This window comes from Hyaena hyaena, unplaced genomic scaffold (genome assembly GCF_003009895.1).
Source record: "Hyaena hyaena isolate Hyena2069 unplaced genomic scaffold, ASM300989v1 scaffold_700, whole genome shotgun sequence".
NCBI classification, from domain to species: Eukaryota; Metazoa; Chordata; class Mammalia; order Carnivora; family Hyaenidae; genus Hyaena; species Hyaena hyaena.
The window spans coordinates 805,611-822,545 of record NW_024081331.1 but is presented as its reverse complement, the minus strand read 5'-3'; the positions used below and the strand labels follow the sequence as shown (position 1 = coordinate 822,545).

Below are 16,935 nucleotides of genomic sequence, written 5' to 3'. Positions count from 1 at the left end.
TCAGGATTTCTTGTAGGGCTGGTTTAGTGGTGACGAATTCTTTCAATTTTTGTTTATTTGGAAAGACTTTTATCTCTCCTTCTATTCTGAATGACAGGCTTGCTGGATAGAGGATTCTTGCCTGCATATTTTTTCTGTTCACCACATTGAAGATTTCATGCCATTCCTTTCTGGCTTGTCAAGTTTCAGTTGATAGGTCTGTCACCACTCTGATAGGTTTTCCTTTGTATGTTAGGGCCCATTTCTCCCTAGCTGCTTTCAGAATTCTCTCTTTGTCCTTATATTTTGCCAGTTTCAGGATGATATGTCGTGCAGAATATCGATTCAAGTTACGTCTGAGGGGAGTTCTCTGTGCCTCTTGGATTTCAACGTCTGTTTCCTTCCCCAGATTGGGGAAGTTCTCTGCTATAATTTGTTCAAGGACTCATTCAGCGCTTTTCCCTCTCTCTTCCTCTTCTGGAATTCCTATGATACAGATATTATTCTGTTTAATTGTATTGCTGAGCTCTCGATCTCTCCTTTCGTGTTCCTGTATCAGTTTGTCTCTCTTTTTCTCAGCTTCCTCTTTTTCTATAATTGTGTCTTCTAAATCACTTATTCTCCTTTCTTCCTCTTCAATCCGTGCATTGGATGCCTCCATTTTATTTTGCATCTCATTTATAGCATTTTTTAATTCATCACAACTATTTTTAAGCTCCATTGTCTTTGTACCAATAGTTTCTTTGATGTCTTCCATGCCTTTTTCAAGCCCAGTGATTAATTTTATGACTATTGTTCTAAATTCTTGTTCAGTTATTTTGCTTATATCTGTTTTGAGCAGTTCTTTAGCTGTCAATTCTTCCTGGAATTTCTTTGGAGGAGAGCTCTTTCGCTTCGTCATTTTGGTTAGCTTTGTATCTCTTGTTAGTTTTAAAAGTTTGTTATGTGCTCTGCACCTGTGAGTGCTGCTGTACCATAGAAGGCTCTTTGACTGTCCAGGGTCTGTCCGTTCAGAAAGTGTTCTTTGAATGGTATCTCTTGGTCTCTCTTGTTGAGATCTTGGTATTTTATTTTCCTCCTCGTAGTGGTATTTGGGACTCTCCACCATGTGTGCTTTGGCTTGTTTCTTGAGGTAGCCGCTATAAGGTTTTCTCAGCGGACTCTGTCTCCTTTTCCTCCCAAACTCCTGGATTCTGTAAGGGTTCCTATGGCTTCAGACCTTCTCCGTGTGAGAGATGGGGGTGAATGAGATGTACAGAGCTCCCTACTTCTCTGTCATCTTGCCTCCCCTCTCCCTATTGACTCTTTTTTAACAGTTCCCCTCTTTTGATCACAACTAAACTGAGAGATGTGATCAACTGCTCTGAAGTTCTTGAAGTTTCTGTTGATTCTTCATCTGGTACTCACAGGTCATGACTTTCCCCCTAATCTCCGTGATATGCACAGGTTATAATTTCAGATTCACAATTAAAAGAAATTTTTTTTAATGTTTTATTTATTTCTGAGAGAGAGAGACAGCATGAACAGAGGAGGGGCAGAGAGAGAGGGAGACACAGAATCTGAAACAGCCTCCAGGCTCTGAGCTAGCTGTCAGCACAGAGCCCGATGCAGGGCTCGAACCCACGAACTGTGAGATCCTGACCTGAGCCAAAGTTGGACACTTAACCAACTAAGCCACCCAGGTGCCCCTCAGATTCACAATTTTTAAGTTGGTTTTTCTGTTACTTTCCTGATGTTCCAGTCCCAGGGAGATCATTTGTTTGGTGCTTAGTGGCTGCAAACATGTATTCCAAGCCTTTGAGAGGATATAGTGCACTAGGGAAACTGCTATGAATATTGTAAGTAGGATAATTCCCAATGTTTGGAGTGCACTCTGGAGTCATGATCCCTAAGACCCAAACCAATAAAAATCAAATAAGTCAAAAAAGGACACCATTAAAAGAGTCACCATTAAATGATATCATTCTAAGCCAAGTGGCTTGCTTGATGATCTTATATACCTGAGTTTCAACTTCTCCAGGAGTGTTAAGCCAAGCACAGCAAGTGGTGTTGGCCAGAGCACAGACACATCCTTGCTCAGCTAAAGGAGAATTAAGCTCTGTTTTATTATCAAGAATAACTTTGACAAGAGAATCTAAGGATTTTTCTTGGGCAGCTGTTATTATTTTAGCAGTGGATTCTGCAATACTTTCAAGAGTTCATGAGAAGTTCCTGATCATAGCCTCATTTGCATTTAATACTAGCCAGGAGAAACACTGATCTATCTGCCAAGCTAATGTTGAGTCATGAATGCCTGCCTCCTGGTAATTCCTGTTTGAGTCTGTGGCTCATGGCTAGAGAGGTGATGGTCATGGATACCAGTAAAAGTTAAGGCTCTGTAGACCCCATGGGTGGTTTTATTCTGATTACCCTTGCCTTGTGTCCCTTTCTTTGTACAGAGGCTGGATGCAAGATTCCCAGGTTTGGGATTGTTAACCAGAGACAGGGAAATGGACCAGGGGGTCTCCAACATCACGGACAGATCAAAATTTTTGATGACAAATCCAGCAGTCTGAAGGGTTACCCCCAGTGGCACCTGGGTGGCTCAGTTGGTTAAGTGTCGGACTTTGGCTCCGGTCATGATCTCACAGTTCATGGGTTCGAGCCCCATATCGGGCTCTGTGCTGACAGCTAGCTCAGAGCCTGGAGCCTGTTTTAGATTCTGTACCTCCCTCTCTCTCTGACCCTCCCGCCCCCGCTCACGCTGTCTCTCTCTCTCAGAAATAAATAAAACATAAAATTTTTTTTAAAAAATGAAGGGTTACCCCCACTTAGCAACAGCCTATGAGACACAGATGATGGTGTTATCTTTCCAAGCCAATGCTAGAGTAAAGGAAAGAAAGAGAAGAAGAGTTTCATGTTCAGTTGAAGTATGAAGTCTTAATCTAGCTTCTTGGGTGGAAGCAGTTTACCTTAATGTCAGCTACTTCTCTTCTGAGACAATTTGATTTTGAGGTCTCCAGCTCGAAGATTTCGATGTGGAGAAAACCAAATGGCAGGAGGAGACTTCTTCAGCCATAAAACATGTACCTAAGGCCCAGGTCTCTAAAGTTTGGCTGTCAGCTGGGTAGTGAAGAGGACCTGGTTTAGTTCCAACCAAGGAGATTCAAAGGCAGTCTTTGCTCTTCGTTTGATTCCAAATCAAAATGAAGAAAGAAAATTGGAAATGTTAGTGTGGAGACTTATAGCCAGATGTTTGAAGAAACTAGAATTCAGGACCCAGTCCTGTGTATAGGTGTAGAAGAAAACCTCAGAGACAACAGGATTAGAATCTAATATGGGGCACCTGGGTGGCTCAGTTGGTTGAGTATCTGACTTCAGCTCAGGTCATGATCTTGTGGTTGAGGCTCCAGTCTCATGTCCAGCTCTGTGCTGACAGCCAGAGCCTGGATCCTGCTTCAGATTCTGTGTGTCCCTCTCTCTCTGCCCCTCCCCCACTCATGCTCTTTCTCTCTCTGTCCAAAAATAGATAAACATTAAAAAAAAATCTTTTTAAAGAATCTAATATTGACAAAAGGTGCAAATCTAAGTTTTCTCTCTATGATTATCCCAAATTTTATCAAAAATAATCACAGTAAAACTAACTTGTTTGCATTAAACTTGGTCTGATTATTTACATAAGTGCGGCAAAAATGGTGATTGACCATATAAGCTGCTTTTTTTTTTTTAAAGACTGCTTTGTTGGAACCTTATAAACAAAGTACCAGCTCAGTTTTTCCAGGGTGCTTTATTAGCTCTATAAAGTCAAGCTTATTTCAAAACTATCTGATCATATCTGAATCTATGCCTATCTCTCTTAAATAGAACATGCCAGTCAAAGCTTTGGTAATATAACCAATGTTTCCATTTATGTCTTGTTACAAGGGAGAACATATTCTCATTAAAGTTATGTAAATAACTTATTTTGTCATAAAAAGAATACTCAAGAGTTTTCAAATCCTGGAGGGACTGAGTAGAGAGAGAAAGTAAATGTTTCATCTGTGCTTACAAAGGCATACTTTACTAACTTGCGATAGGTCATGAATGGCTTAAGTGAAAAAATTTCCTCAATCTGGAAAAACAAAACATTAAAGAACCAGCAATGTTTCAAATAAGAAGTCGTAAAAATTATAATCCTCCTTCTCAGCTCACTAAGTCTCATGTTATCCATTCTTGCCTGAACCCGGTTTTTTCCATTAATTCTGGAAACTCTTACCTAGTTCATTTTTTTAAATCTTAAAGTTATCAGAAACCTATGTTAGCCAGGGTCCTTTCAATGAATTTTCTTTTCTTTTTTTTTTTTTAACATTTATTTATTGTTGAGAGATAGAGACAGAGTGTGAGCAGGGGAGGGCAGACAGAGAGGGAGACACAGAATCTGAAGCAGGCTCCAGGCTCTAAGCTGTCAACACAGAGCCTGACATGGGGTCTTGAACCCATGAACTGTGAGATCATGACCTGGCCCGAAGTCGGATGCTTAACAGACTGAGCAACCCAGGTGTTCCTCTTTTTTTTAATGTTTGTTTATTTTTGAGGGGGGGAAGTGGGGGCAGAGGATCTGAAGTGAGTTCACACTGACAGCTGGGAGCCCTATGAAGGTCTGGAATTCACAAACTGTGAGATCATGACCTGAGCTCAAGTTGGACACTCAACCGACTGAGCCATCCAAGCGCCCCTCAAAAACTCTTCTTGATGAAGCACTTTTGTAGGAACACTTTTGCAAAGGCCTCTGAGTAGAACATTAACTGTCTATAAATGACAGAAGACTTTTAAAAAATGCTCAGTGTTCAAGATCTGATGAGAGTTCCTGGTAATGGAATTGATAAATTTGGTCATTTCTGTGAAACACAACATTTAAATAAGTGAAGCCTCACTTTAGGACAAGATTACTTTCTTCACCCTCAACAAAAAAAAGTATTTCCATTTTTTCTTTTACTATGTTTTTTTTTCTTTCTGAGAGAGAGCACTCATGTGAGCACACGTGTGGGGGAGGGGCAGAGAGAGGAGGAGAAGGAATCTTCAGCAAGGTCCATGCCCGGAGCAGAGCCTGAGGTGGGACTCAGTTTCATAAACCATGAGATCATGATGTGAGCCTAAATCAAGAGTTGGAGGCTTAACCAACTGAGCCACCCAGCTTCCCTGTTACCTACCTTCTTTTACCAAAAACACACATCTTACCCTCCTTGCCCATGGAGAGGTTTCCCTTATTATTTCAAGTAGTTTTAATTACATATATATTACTTTTTTATCCCCTAGATGCCTAGTTTCTAGCGGAAACTATGATGTAAGCAATTGTGAACTGTTCTCATATTAGCATTCTGTGGCTTAGCAAATGTATAAATACATTTTATAATTTCTAGAAACATATGCTTCCTCATAGTAAATTTTAATGTGGCACAAAACATGTTTTACTAATACACGCAAATATCATTAGTTCCTCTGTAAAAGGAAACCAAAAGTGGATAAACCTATGTTCAGTAATTAATGTTTCAGTATCTTATCTGATTTAGAAATGATCCAGATATTTAATGGCTAGCCATCGGTTAATTTAACTTAGTAAAACTTTAAGCTTTCAGGTTACTAAAAAGATTTGGGGAAACTATAAAAAATTCACCTAAAAACTTTTATCTCACATCTATTTAATTTACTTGTTCTCAACAATTATTTTTAGGTTAATTATAAAAATTTCATCATATCAAGTTATTTTTTCTTGCTGACAAGTTTTTCAACAGAGATAATATGAACTTATTTGACTAGTACACTCAGGTAGAATAAAAACTGTATGTCTGTATTGGTTGTGTTTAAAAAAATTTTTTTTTTTTTTCTGAGAGAGACAGCATGAGCAGGGGAGGGTCAGAGAGAGGGAGACACAGAATCTGAAGCAGTCTCCAGGCTCTGAGCTAGCTGTCAGCACAGAGCCCGACACGGGGCTCGAACCCATGAACCATGAGATCATGACCTGAGCCGAAGCCGGACGCTTAACCGACTGAGCCACCCAGGCGCCCCTTAAACTAGCATTTAATTACTAAAGATTACCTCAGATTATGTGAACCTGAAAAGCATTTGCTTTCATTTTTATTACATTTATAAGAATTTTATGAATCTATAAAGGCACTTAATTTTCTTTAGTCCAATTAAATAGAGCTCCTCCACAAATCAATTTTGATAATACCATCTGGAGGTAGAAAATACCACACATCTAAATATAACATGTATATATACATATATACAGACACATGTAAACATACAGACAGATACAGAAACCTTATGGTTTTCATTTTAAAATTACTACCATGAGACAGGTATGATAATGCCAAATTTACTAGCTTATAAAAGAACAGCTGAAAAAAGTTAAGATTACCTCCTCAGATGGCTAGCGCTTTTTATTCACATTAGTGGCAAGATAACAGAAGTTTTTCATTTGCCCAAATAACCCTTCTCCCCCTTTTATAGAGAAGAATTACTTCCCTTAAGTTTGTAGACAAGGTAGAAGATGTATATCACAGAGACACAGGCAAAGAAGGCAAATTCCCCTAAGAAGAATTTTTGTGTCCTAAGGCCCCAAATTTTACAGTTCTTAATAAGCCTTTTGAGATAAGTAGGGGAGGTTTTTGCGATGGATAAAAGAATAAGTGGATTTTGCACTATTTCTAGAGAAGGTAAGGGTAGCTGCTTTCAATTCCCCAAGGAATTGGGTTGTCAATTAAATGAAAGCAAGAAGCCCAGGTGGGCAACTAATTACATTATCTTCAAATTGTTCACACAAAGTTTCATTTTAGCGCAAAGGAGAAAAACTTCAAAGAAATCCTGTTAAACGTCTTACCAGTGTTCAGCTAGGAGAAACAGTAAATGTTCTTGGGATATTGAACAACCCCTTAGACACAGTAAGTAGCCCCAAAGAGGGTGCAAAAGATATTTTATTTTCCTCTCTTACTTGCTACTACAGGCAGAGATACAGAAGAGCTGAGCCTGGTAGGAATTCTCACCTGGGGCTGACTTCTGCCAGTTTCTCCAGGATCCCATCTGTAGTTCTGGTACCTACCGGAATTTGGCAAAGTTTTCCATTAGTTTTAATTGAGTTTTCCCTTGGCTCTTGAAGGGCCTAACATAGCTGTTTACCAGAAATCCCACAGAGTTTCATCACCACTGGGTGGGGTCCAGACAGGAGCCCTCTTTTTTTTTTTTTTTTTTTAATTTTTAATTGTTTATTTTTGAGACAGAGAGAGAGAGAAACACAGAGTGTGAGTGGGGGAGGGGCCGAGAGAGAAGGAGACACAGAATCCGAAGCAGGCTCCAGGCTCTGAGCTGTCAGCACAGAGCCCGACGTGGGACTACAACCCATAGACTGTGAGATCACGACCTTAGCTGAAATCAAGAGTTGGATGCGTAATGACTGAGCCCTTGGAGGGCTTTTGTTTACAGTCTTGTAGTGTCTTCAGAGTGGAAAGACAATTCAGGTGGAGGGTTACCAGTATAAGTACTCAAATAAAGGAGGATAGAGGGGAGCCGCAGGGGTTCCATCTGTCTTATAGTCCTTTGTTCTAGGTACCTCTTGTGTCTTTAACTTTTCATTTGCCTTTTGTTAAAGTTTACTTATTTATTTTGAGAGAGCAAGAGAGCATGAATGGGGGAGGGGCAGAGAGAGAGGGAGGGGGAGAGAATCCCAGGCTGTCAGTGCAGACCCCAACACGGGGCTCCATCTCAGGAACTGTGAGATCTCGTTTGCCTTTTTGCAATGAATCTTTCAATGAAGATACTTTGGGATTTTGAAGCCTAATTTTTTTTCCATCATGATAAGTGTGCTCTTTATTTTCCATCCTGTATTACCTTCCTCCTCCCACACATCTCTTTGGTGGCCATCAATCTGTTCTCTAGAGTTAAGAACTTGTTTCTTGGTCTCTCTCTTTCTTTCTCCCTCTTTTTTCCTTTGTTCATTTGTTTGTTTCTTAAATTCCACGTATGAGTGAAATCGTATGGTATTCGTCTTTGACTGACTGATTTTGCTTCGCAACATAATACCTTCTAGCTCCATCCATGTTGTTGCAAATGGCAAGATTTCATTCTTTTTTTTTTTTAATACTGAATGATATTCAATTTTATAAATACCATCTCTTCTTCATCCTTTCATCTGTTGATGGACACTTGGGCTGTTTCCATAGATTGGCTATTGTAAATAATGCTGCAATAAACATAGAGGTGCACGTATCCTTTTGAAGCGGTGCTCTCTTGGTTTTTAAAAGTTTTATTAATTTTTTTAGTAATCTCTACTCCCAACATGGGGCTCAAACTCATAACCCCAAGGTCAAGAGTCACATACTCTTTCAACTGAGCCAGCCAGGCACCCCGTGTTCTGTTTTTGGGATAAATACCTAGTAGTGTGATTCCTGAATAGTAGGGTAGTTCTATTTTTAATTTTTTGAGGAAATGCTGTTTCCGTGCTGTTTTCCACTGTGACTTCACCTGTTTGCATTCCCACCAACAGTGCAAGAGGAGTCCATTTCCTCCACATCCTCACCTACACTTGTTCCTTGTGTTTTTGATGTTTGATTTAGCTATTCACATCCCATCAGGGTGTGAGGTGATGTCACATTGTATAGCTTTGATTCACAGTGATTTGCATTTCCCTGATGATGAGTGATGTTGAGCATCTTTTCATGTGTCTGTTGGCCATGTGTATGTCTTCTTTAGAGAACGTCTGTTCATATCTTCTGATTTTTTTTTAAGTAGACTCCATGCCCAGCATGGAGCCCAATGCAAAGCTTGAACTCATGACCCCGAGATCAAGACCTGAGCTGAGATCAAAAGTTAGACACTTAGGGATGCCTCGGTGGCTCAGTCAGTTAAGTGTCCAACTCTTGATTTCGCCTCGAGTCATGATTTCACAGTTCATGAATTCGAGCCCTGCATTGGGCTCCATGTTGGCAGTGCTGAGCCTGCTTGGGATTCTCTCTCTCTCTCTCTCTCTCTCTCTCTCTCTCTCCATGTCCCTGCTCCATACTCTCTCTCAAAATAAATAAACTTTAAAAAAAAATAAAATAAAATAGAGAGTCAAGACACTTAATTGACTGAGCCACCCAGGTGCCCTGCTTCTCTCCATTTTTAAATTGGATTATTTGGTTTTTGGGTGTTGAGTTATAAGATTCTTTATATATTTTGGATGCTAATCTTTTATGAGATATGTCATTTACAAATATCTTCTCCCATTCTGTAGGTTGCCTTTTAGTTTTGTTAATTGTTCCCTTCACTGTGCAGAAACTTTTTATTTTGATGTAGTCCCAATAGTTTATTTTTGCTTTAATTTCCCTTGCCTCAGGAGATTATGTAGAAAAATGTTGCTGTGGCTGATGTCAGAGAGATTACTGCCTGTTCTCTCTTCTAGGATTTTTATAGTTTCAAGTCTCTCATTTAGGTCTTTAATCCATTTTGAGTTTATTTTTGTGTATGGTGAAAGAAAGTGGTCCAGTTTCATTTTTTGCGTGTGGCTGTTCAGTTTTCCTAACATCATTTGTTGAAGAGACTGTCTTTTTCCCATCGGATATTCATTCCTCCTTTGTCAAAGATTAATTGACCATATAATTGTGGGTTTATTTCTGGGTTTTCTGTTCTATACTATTGATCTATGTGTCTATTTTTATGCCAGTACCATACTGTTATAATTACTACTGCTTTGTAATATAACTTGAAATCTGGAATTGTGATATCTACAGTTTTGTTTTTCTTTTTCAAGATTCTTTTGGCTATTCCAGGTTTTTTGTGGTTTCATAGAAATTTTAAGATTGTTTGTTCTAGTTTCATGAGAAATGCTATTGGTATTTTGATAGGAATTGCGTTAAATATGTAGATAGCTTTAGATTGTATAGATATTTTATTTTTTAAAATTTTTGTAATTTTATTTATTTATTTTTATGTAATGTTTCACACCTAAGGTGGAGCTTGACCTCATGAACCCAAGATCAAGAGCTGCATGCTCTCTCGACTGACCCAGCTAGGAGATCTAGTGTACACATTTTAACAATATTTGTTCTCCCAACCCATGGGCGTGGAATGTCTTTCCATTTCTTTGCATCACTTTGAATTTCTTTCATCAGTGTTTTATAGCTTTCAGAGTACAGATCTCTCACCTCTTTAGCTAAGTTTATTCCTAGATATTTTATTGGTTTTGGTACACTTGTAAATGGGATTGTTTTCTTTCTTTTTTAAAAAATTTTCAGTGTATATTTATTTATTTTGAGAGAGAGTGAGCGAGTGAGTAGGGGAGAGGCTGAGAGAGAGGGAGAGAGAGAATCCCAAGCAGGCTCCAGGATGTCAGGACAGGGCCTGACATGGGGCTCAATCCCATGATCATGACCCGAGCTGAAATCAAAAGTTGGACATGTAGCCAACGGAACCACCCAGGTGCCCCTGGGATTGTTTTTGTAAGTTCACTTTCTGCTGCTTTATTATTAGCGTATGGGAATGCAACAGATTTCTGTACATCGCTTTTGTATACTACAACTTTACTGAATTTATTAGTTCTACTAGTTTTTGGGTGGAGTCTTTAAGGTTTTCTATATATAGTATCATGTTATCTGCATATAGTGAAAGTTTTACTTCTTTACCAATTTGGATGCCTTTTATTCCTTTATGTTGTCTATTTTCTGTGACTAGGACTTTGTTGAATATAAGCGGCGAGAGTGATCCTCCTCCTCATCTTTTTCTTGATCTTAGGGGGAAAGCTCTCCATTTTTTACCAGTGAGTATGATGTTGGTTGTGAGTTCTTCACATAAGGCCTTTATTATGTTAAAGCCTCTTCCCTCTGGGCCTACTTTGCAAGGGTTTTTTTTTTTTTTTTTTTTTTTTTATCATGAGTGGATGTTGTACTTTGTCAAATGCTTTTTCTGCATCTATTGAAATGATCACATGGCTTTTATCCTTCCTCTTATTGATGTGATGTATGATGTTAACTGTTTTATGAATATCGAAGCCACCCTTGCATCCCAGGAATAAATCCCGCTTGATTGTGGTGCATGATTTTTTTTTTAATGTATTGTTGGATTCAGTTTGTTAATATTTTGTTGAGGATTTTTGCATTTACATTCAGGAGTGATACTGCCTTGTAGTTCTCTTTTTTTGTGGTGTCTTTATCTGGCTTCAGGGTGATTCTGGCCTCAGAAGAATTTGGAAGTTTTCCTTCCTCTTGTATTCTTTGGGATAGTTTGAGAAGAATAGGTATTAACTCTTCTTTGAATATTCGGTAAGAGCTGGTGCCATTCTCCTGATCATGTGCTGCCTGTTAGCAATGTCATCCTAGAGATCAGGCCGGCTGGGTTTGTGAAAGGGTCAACATGCCCTCGGTTAGAGATTGATGACATCCAGCCTTGAAAGAGGAAAAGAAACAAACATGAAAAGAAACAGCTAGTTCAAAGCCCAAATTCCTATTTTATGGATGTAAAATGTCCAGGTTGCTGGAAGATTACCAGGTTTCAGCCATACTCTGTGTGTAGGCTGTTCAACAGTGTGCCGGCCAATGGCTGGAACAGCCAGACTCACAGACGGCTGTTCGTTTAGAAGAAAGCAATGGCCACAATCCACACGAAGTCCTTAATTTGTTTTATATCGCAGAAAGCCTTACCAGTTCAATAATTCCAGTTAGTCCACCAAGATAATGTAATCATATTTAATTTTATACAGTATACAACAGTCATCTCCTATTTTGGTGTCAGGTTTTCAGTAAAAGTTTTGATTATGGGCAATATATAAACAAATAAATAGTTGGTAGAATTTGCCTGTAAAGACATCTCACCCTAGACTTTTGTGTTTTGGGGAGATTTTTTGGTTACTGATTCACTTTCATTGCTGGTAATTGGGTTTGTTCAGATTTTCCATTTCTTCCTGCTTTAGTGTGGTAGGTTATATGTTTCTAGGAATGTATCCATTTCTTCGAAGTTGTCTGATTTGTTGGCACATAGACTTTTTTTAAACACACTCTCTCTCTTTTTTTTATGTTTTATTTATTTCTGAGAGAGAGAGAGAAAGAGACTGCATGAGCAGGGGAGGGTCAGCGAGAGAGGGAGACACAGAATCTGAAACAGGCTCCAGGCTCTGAGCTGTCAGCACAGAGTCCGACATGGAGCTCGAACCCACGAACCGTGAGATCATGACCTGAGCCGAAGTCAGACACCTAACCGACTGAGCCACCCAGGTGCCCCAGTACGTAGGCTTTTATATTCTGTTACAGTTATTTATATTTCTGTGGTGTCGGTTGCTGTTTCTCCTCTTTCATCAGTAATTTTGTTTGGGTTCTCTCTCTTTCTCTCTCTCTCTCTCTCTCTTTATGAGTTTGACTAGTGGTTTATCAGTGTTATTGATCTTTGGAATTTTGAAACTTTTTGGAGGCTTCCACATACCCGTTCAAATGGGCATCCCATTCTGTCTGCTTAATTTAGGAAACTTTATTTTCAAGTGCAGTTCATTTATTTATTTAAGTTTTTATTTATTTATTTATTTATTTATTTATTTATTTAGAGAGACAGAAAGCATGAGAGAAGGAGGGACAGAGAGAGAGGAGAGAGAGAATCCTAAGCAGGCTCCTCACTACCAGCTCACTGGGCTCAATTTGGGGTTTGGTCACAGAGGCTGGAGATGAGGGCTCATCGTAGGGACTCATTGCAGGTGTGCAAACCCCCAACCACAAGGTTATAACCTGATCTGAAGTTGGACACTAAACTGACTAAGCCACCCAGGTGCCCCTTCAAGTGCACTTAAGTGATCTTATCTAACTGGACCGTTTCTCCAGTGGTCACTGTGATTTCCCTGAGGACTGGTAAAGTTTGGTAGGACCCTTAGCCACAAATGGAAGTCAAACCACATTTCTCTGCAGCCATATTTTGGGGCCTTCCACCTGACAGTTACTGGCCTACGTTTTCAGGATACAAAATCATCTTGTCTAATTGTAGGCTGTTTGTAGTAAGATTTGTCATTTTTATACATACAGTTTTATACATATTTATGGCTTCTGGGACCATAGTTCTTAGATATAAAATAAGCATGTGTGCTAGAAAGTGACATGCTTAACTCTTTAGAATTTAAGGATTCCATCTTTGTTATTTATTTCTTCTTCTTTTTAAAAAATTTTTAATGTTCATTTGTTTTTGAGACAGAGAGAGAGACAGAGTGTGAGCAGGCGAGGGACAGAGAGAGAGAGGGAGATACAGAATCTGAAGGAAGCTCCAGGCTCTCAGCTGTGCTGTCTGAGCACAGAACCCAATGCGGGGCTCAGACTCACAAACCTCGAGATCATGACCTGAGCCATAGTTGGACGCCCAGCTGACTGAGCCACCCAAGCGCCCGTTATTTATTTTTTAAGCTAAGCCTTTGGGTCTCTCAGAGCCAAACTACTACCTAAAGGGGATGTAATGCTGGGTTGGGAATTCTGTGATCTTTTACAATGTATCTCAATCTTGAGATTGGTGGGTGACATAATATCACTTTAACCCACAAGTACCAAGCCTGTGTTTCTCATTGTCCCTGCAGCGGTCAGAAGTTTCCTTCTATCCCACCACTGCCGCCTAATCTATGAAAAAAACAAAATTCAACTCAGTAAATTTGAGGATCTAATTGGCTTTATTCAGTGATTCATGAATTGGGCAGTGTCCTATCCAGCAAATACATAGGAGCCCCAAGAAGCTGTAGAAAATGACAGGCTTTAAAGGCAGAGACGGGAAGGTAAAAGGAAATTTATCAGCAAAGAGTTCTTGTTTCAGGTACGGTCACCTTCCTAAGGGGGACAGAGAGTGTGTATCAGGAAGACTTCTTCACTAGTGCTGACCAGATAGTTCCAGACTGATTAATTAAAGATTACATTCCTCAGAGAGTCTTGGTTTGCTGATGTGGGGATTAGTGTAAGTGACACCATTTGGGGCTTATTGTCTCGTTTTTAATAAGTGACAATAAATCTCCCTCCTACTCCTGACCCTCAATTTCTCAGTTCTCTTCCCCAGAGACAATTTTAACCAGTTTCTGTTTCCTTCAAGAGATGATCTATGCATATATATATATATTGTCCCCTCTTTTCTTACATAAAATAATAAATTTATCATATACATATATGTATATATTGAGTGCCTACAAGGGTTAGATAATGTTCTATATTATCTCAGGTATAAGATACCTAATTGTATTAGGTATAATATAGGTGCTGGGGATATAATAGAGTGGAAAACAAAAGAAACATTTGTATAGTGTTTCTAACCTTGCTTTTTTCTTCTAAATTAGATATTTTGAAGACTGTTCTATTTTCATATGTATGTTTGTTTATATATACATCTATGCCTGTCTGTATTTCTACTTCATTTATTTTCAGTGATGGCATAATTATTTTTCATAAGTATATCATGATTAATTTGACTAATCCCATATTGCTGCACATTTAGGCTGTTTTCAGTTTATTGCTATCACAAACAGTGAATCGAACCTTGTATCTCTGGGCATATATGCAAATGTCTTTGCAAGATAAATTCCTAGAAGTGATATTGGTCAGGTCAGCTTAATCTTTAGATATCTTTCTGTTATACAATTTATTCTCAAATGGTGTCTGCTATAAGATTTGACTATATATTTGTTTGCACCTTCTAGTATATTACTTCCTTTATCCAAGTTTTATTGATGTTACTGTTTTTTTTCCTCCAGATTTAAAAAGCATTACATGCTCTGGGGCGCCTGGGTGGCTTAGTCGGTTAAGCGTCCGACTTTCGCTTAGGTCATGATCTCGCGGTTCGTGGGTTCGGGCCCCGCGTCGGGCTCTGTGCTGACTGCCAGCTCAGAGCCTGGAGCCAATTTTGGAGTCTGTGTCTCCCTCTCTCTCTGACCCTCCCCTGCTCACGCTGTCTCTCTCCCCTAGAAATAAATAAAAATTAAAAAAAAAAAAAAGCATTACATGCTCATTACAGAATATTTGGCAAATGCAAAAAAGGAATAAATAAGGAAGATTCTCTTTTCCTCAGAGGCCAACAAACAACCAAATAAATAAATAAATAAGAAAAAAATCAAGTGCATGCATATTTCCACCATTCAGAGATATCCTCTGTTAACAGTTTTATTTATTTTCTTCGAGGGTTTGTTTAGTGTGGAAAATATAACATATATATTATTACATAGTTGATATTATGCTGTATATAGCTCTTAATCTACTTCCTCATAACATTTTATCAGGATGGGACAATCAATTATTAGACTTCTTTTCCCCATTTATTTATTTACTTTGAGAGAGAGAGAGAAAGAGAATGGGTGTGCACAACTGAGGGGGGGCAGAGAGAAGGAATCCCAAGCAGGCTTCACCTTATCAGTGCAGAGCCTGAGGTGGGGCTCAAACTCACACACTGGTGAGATTATGACCTGAGCCTAAATCAAGAGTTGGACACTCAACCAAATGAGCCACCCAGGATCCTCTAGACTAATTTTTAAAAGTAATAATGCCAGGGGGGCGCCTGGGTGGCTCAGTCTGTTAAGTGTCCGACTTCAGCTCAGGTCATGATCTCACGATTTGTGGGTTCGAGCCCCGCATCAGTCTCTGTGCTGACAACTCAGAGCCTGGATCCTACTTCAGATTCTGTATCTCCCTCTCTCTCTGACCCTCCCCTGCTCACGCTGCCTCTCTCTCTCTCTCTCTCTCTCTCAGAAATAAATAAAACATAAAAAAAAAAAAAGTAATATGCCAGGGCACCTGGCTGGCTCAGTTGTTTAAGTGTCTGACTTCAGCTTAGGTCATGATCTCACAGTTCATGAGTCTGAGCTCCATATCAGGCTCTGTGTTGATAGCTCAGAGCCTGGAGCCTCAGATTCTGTGTCTCTTTCTCTCTCTGCTCCTTCCCTGCTCACACTCTGTCTCTCTGTCTCTCAAAAATAAACATTAAAAAAATTTTAAGGTAATCTACCAATGTTTAATAAATACAAAATTATAAAACTCTTATATGGAGTAATATATTGCTACTCTGGAAAATTTACTTGGCAGAAATAAAATTGTGAATATTTCATGATATTTGTGCAAGCTTGTTGTTATAAGCATTGCTTATAACATGAAAGAAGAAAATTCAACCTGAATATCCATTAATGATATGATGGAAAATTATTCAAGTAATTTAAAAAATTAGGGCTTGCAGGAAAATAGAGTAGACATATGTAATAGTCTACTTGGGCTGCCAAAACAAAATGCCATAAACTGGGTAATCAAACTGTGGAAATTTGTGTTTTCACAGTACTGTAGGCTAGAAGTTCAAGATTAGGGTGTCAACACAGTTGGGTTCTAGAGAGAACTCTCTTCCTGCCCTACATGTGGTGGCTTTTTGCTGTCCTCACATGGCAGAGACAGAGAAAGCAAGCTCTCTGGTGTCTCTTCTTATAAGAGCACAAATCCCATCATGAGGGCCCCATTCTCATGACCTCATCTAAATCTAATTACCTCTCAAAGGCCCCATCTCCAAACACCATCACATTGAGCGTTAGAGTTACAACATCTGAATTTGAGGGAAACACAATTCAGTCCCTAGTAACATACTTTTTGCTAAATACACTAAGTACAACAGGAAACCCTGGACATTACCTATAGAACTAACATAAGGAGACCCTGAAAGGTGTAGAGAAGAGGGCGGACTGGTAGGGACCCGGGGCTTAAGGAAGAACATGGTGGTGAGTTTTCTTTTGCCTTGTATATACCCCAGTCTTGGAGCTAAAGAAGCCAGCAAGCTGGAAACCTCAATGGACACAGACAAAAATAAGCCTCAACAAAAGCCTGCTTTCTCTAGCCAAAGGACCAGGAAAGGAGCAACCTAGCCAGACAAAGTAATAGACAATAACTGCTCTACTCCTGTCAAATACCAGAAGAAGGGCCCACCCCTTCTTATGCCAGAAAAAGCTGAGTGAAGAGCGTAAACTTTCACCCTCCTGAGGCTGTCAAGAGGCAC

General features: G+C 39.4%; 1 protein-coding gene and 1 pseudogene across 2 annotated transcripts in view; both read left to right on the top strand.

Annotated features, from left to right (window-relative positions):
* Window positions 1-16,935, top strand: part of CD4 (CD4 molecule) — a 52,059-nt gene that overhangs the window by 15,393 nt on the left and 19,731 nt on the right. The gene's annotated exons all lie outside the window — the stretch shown is intronic.
* LOC120220427 lies at window positions 11,323-11,582 on the top strand (annotated as a pseudogene).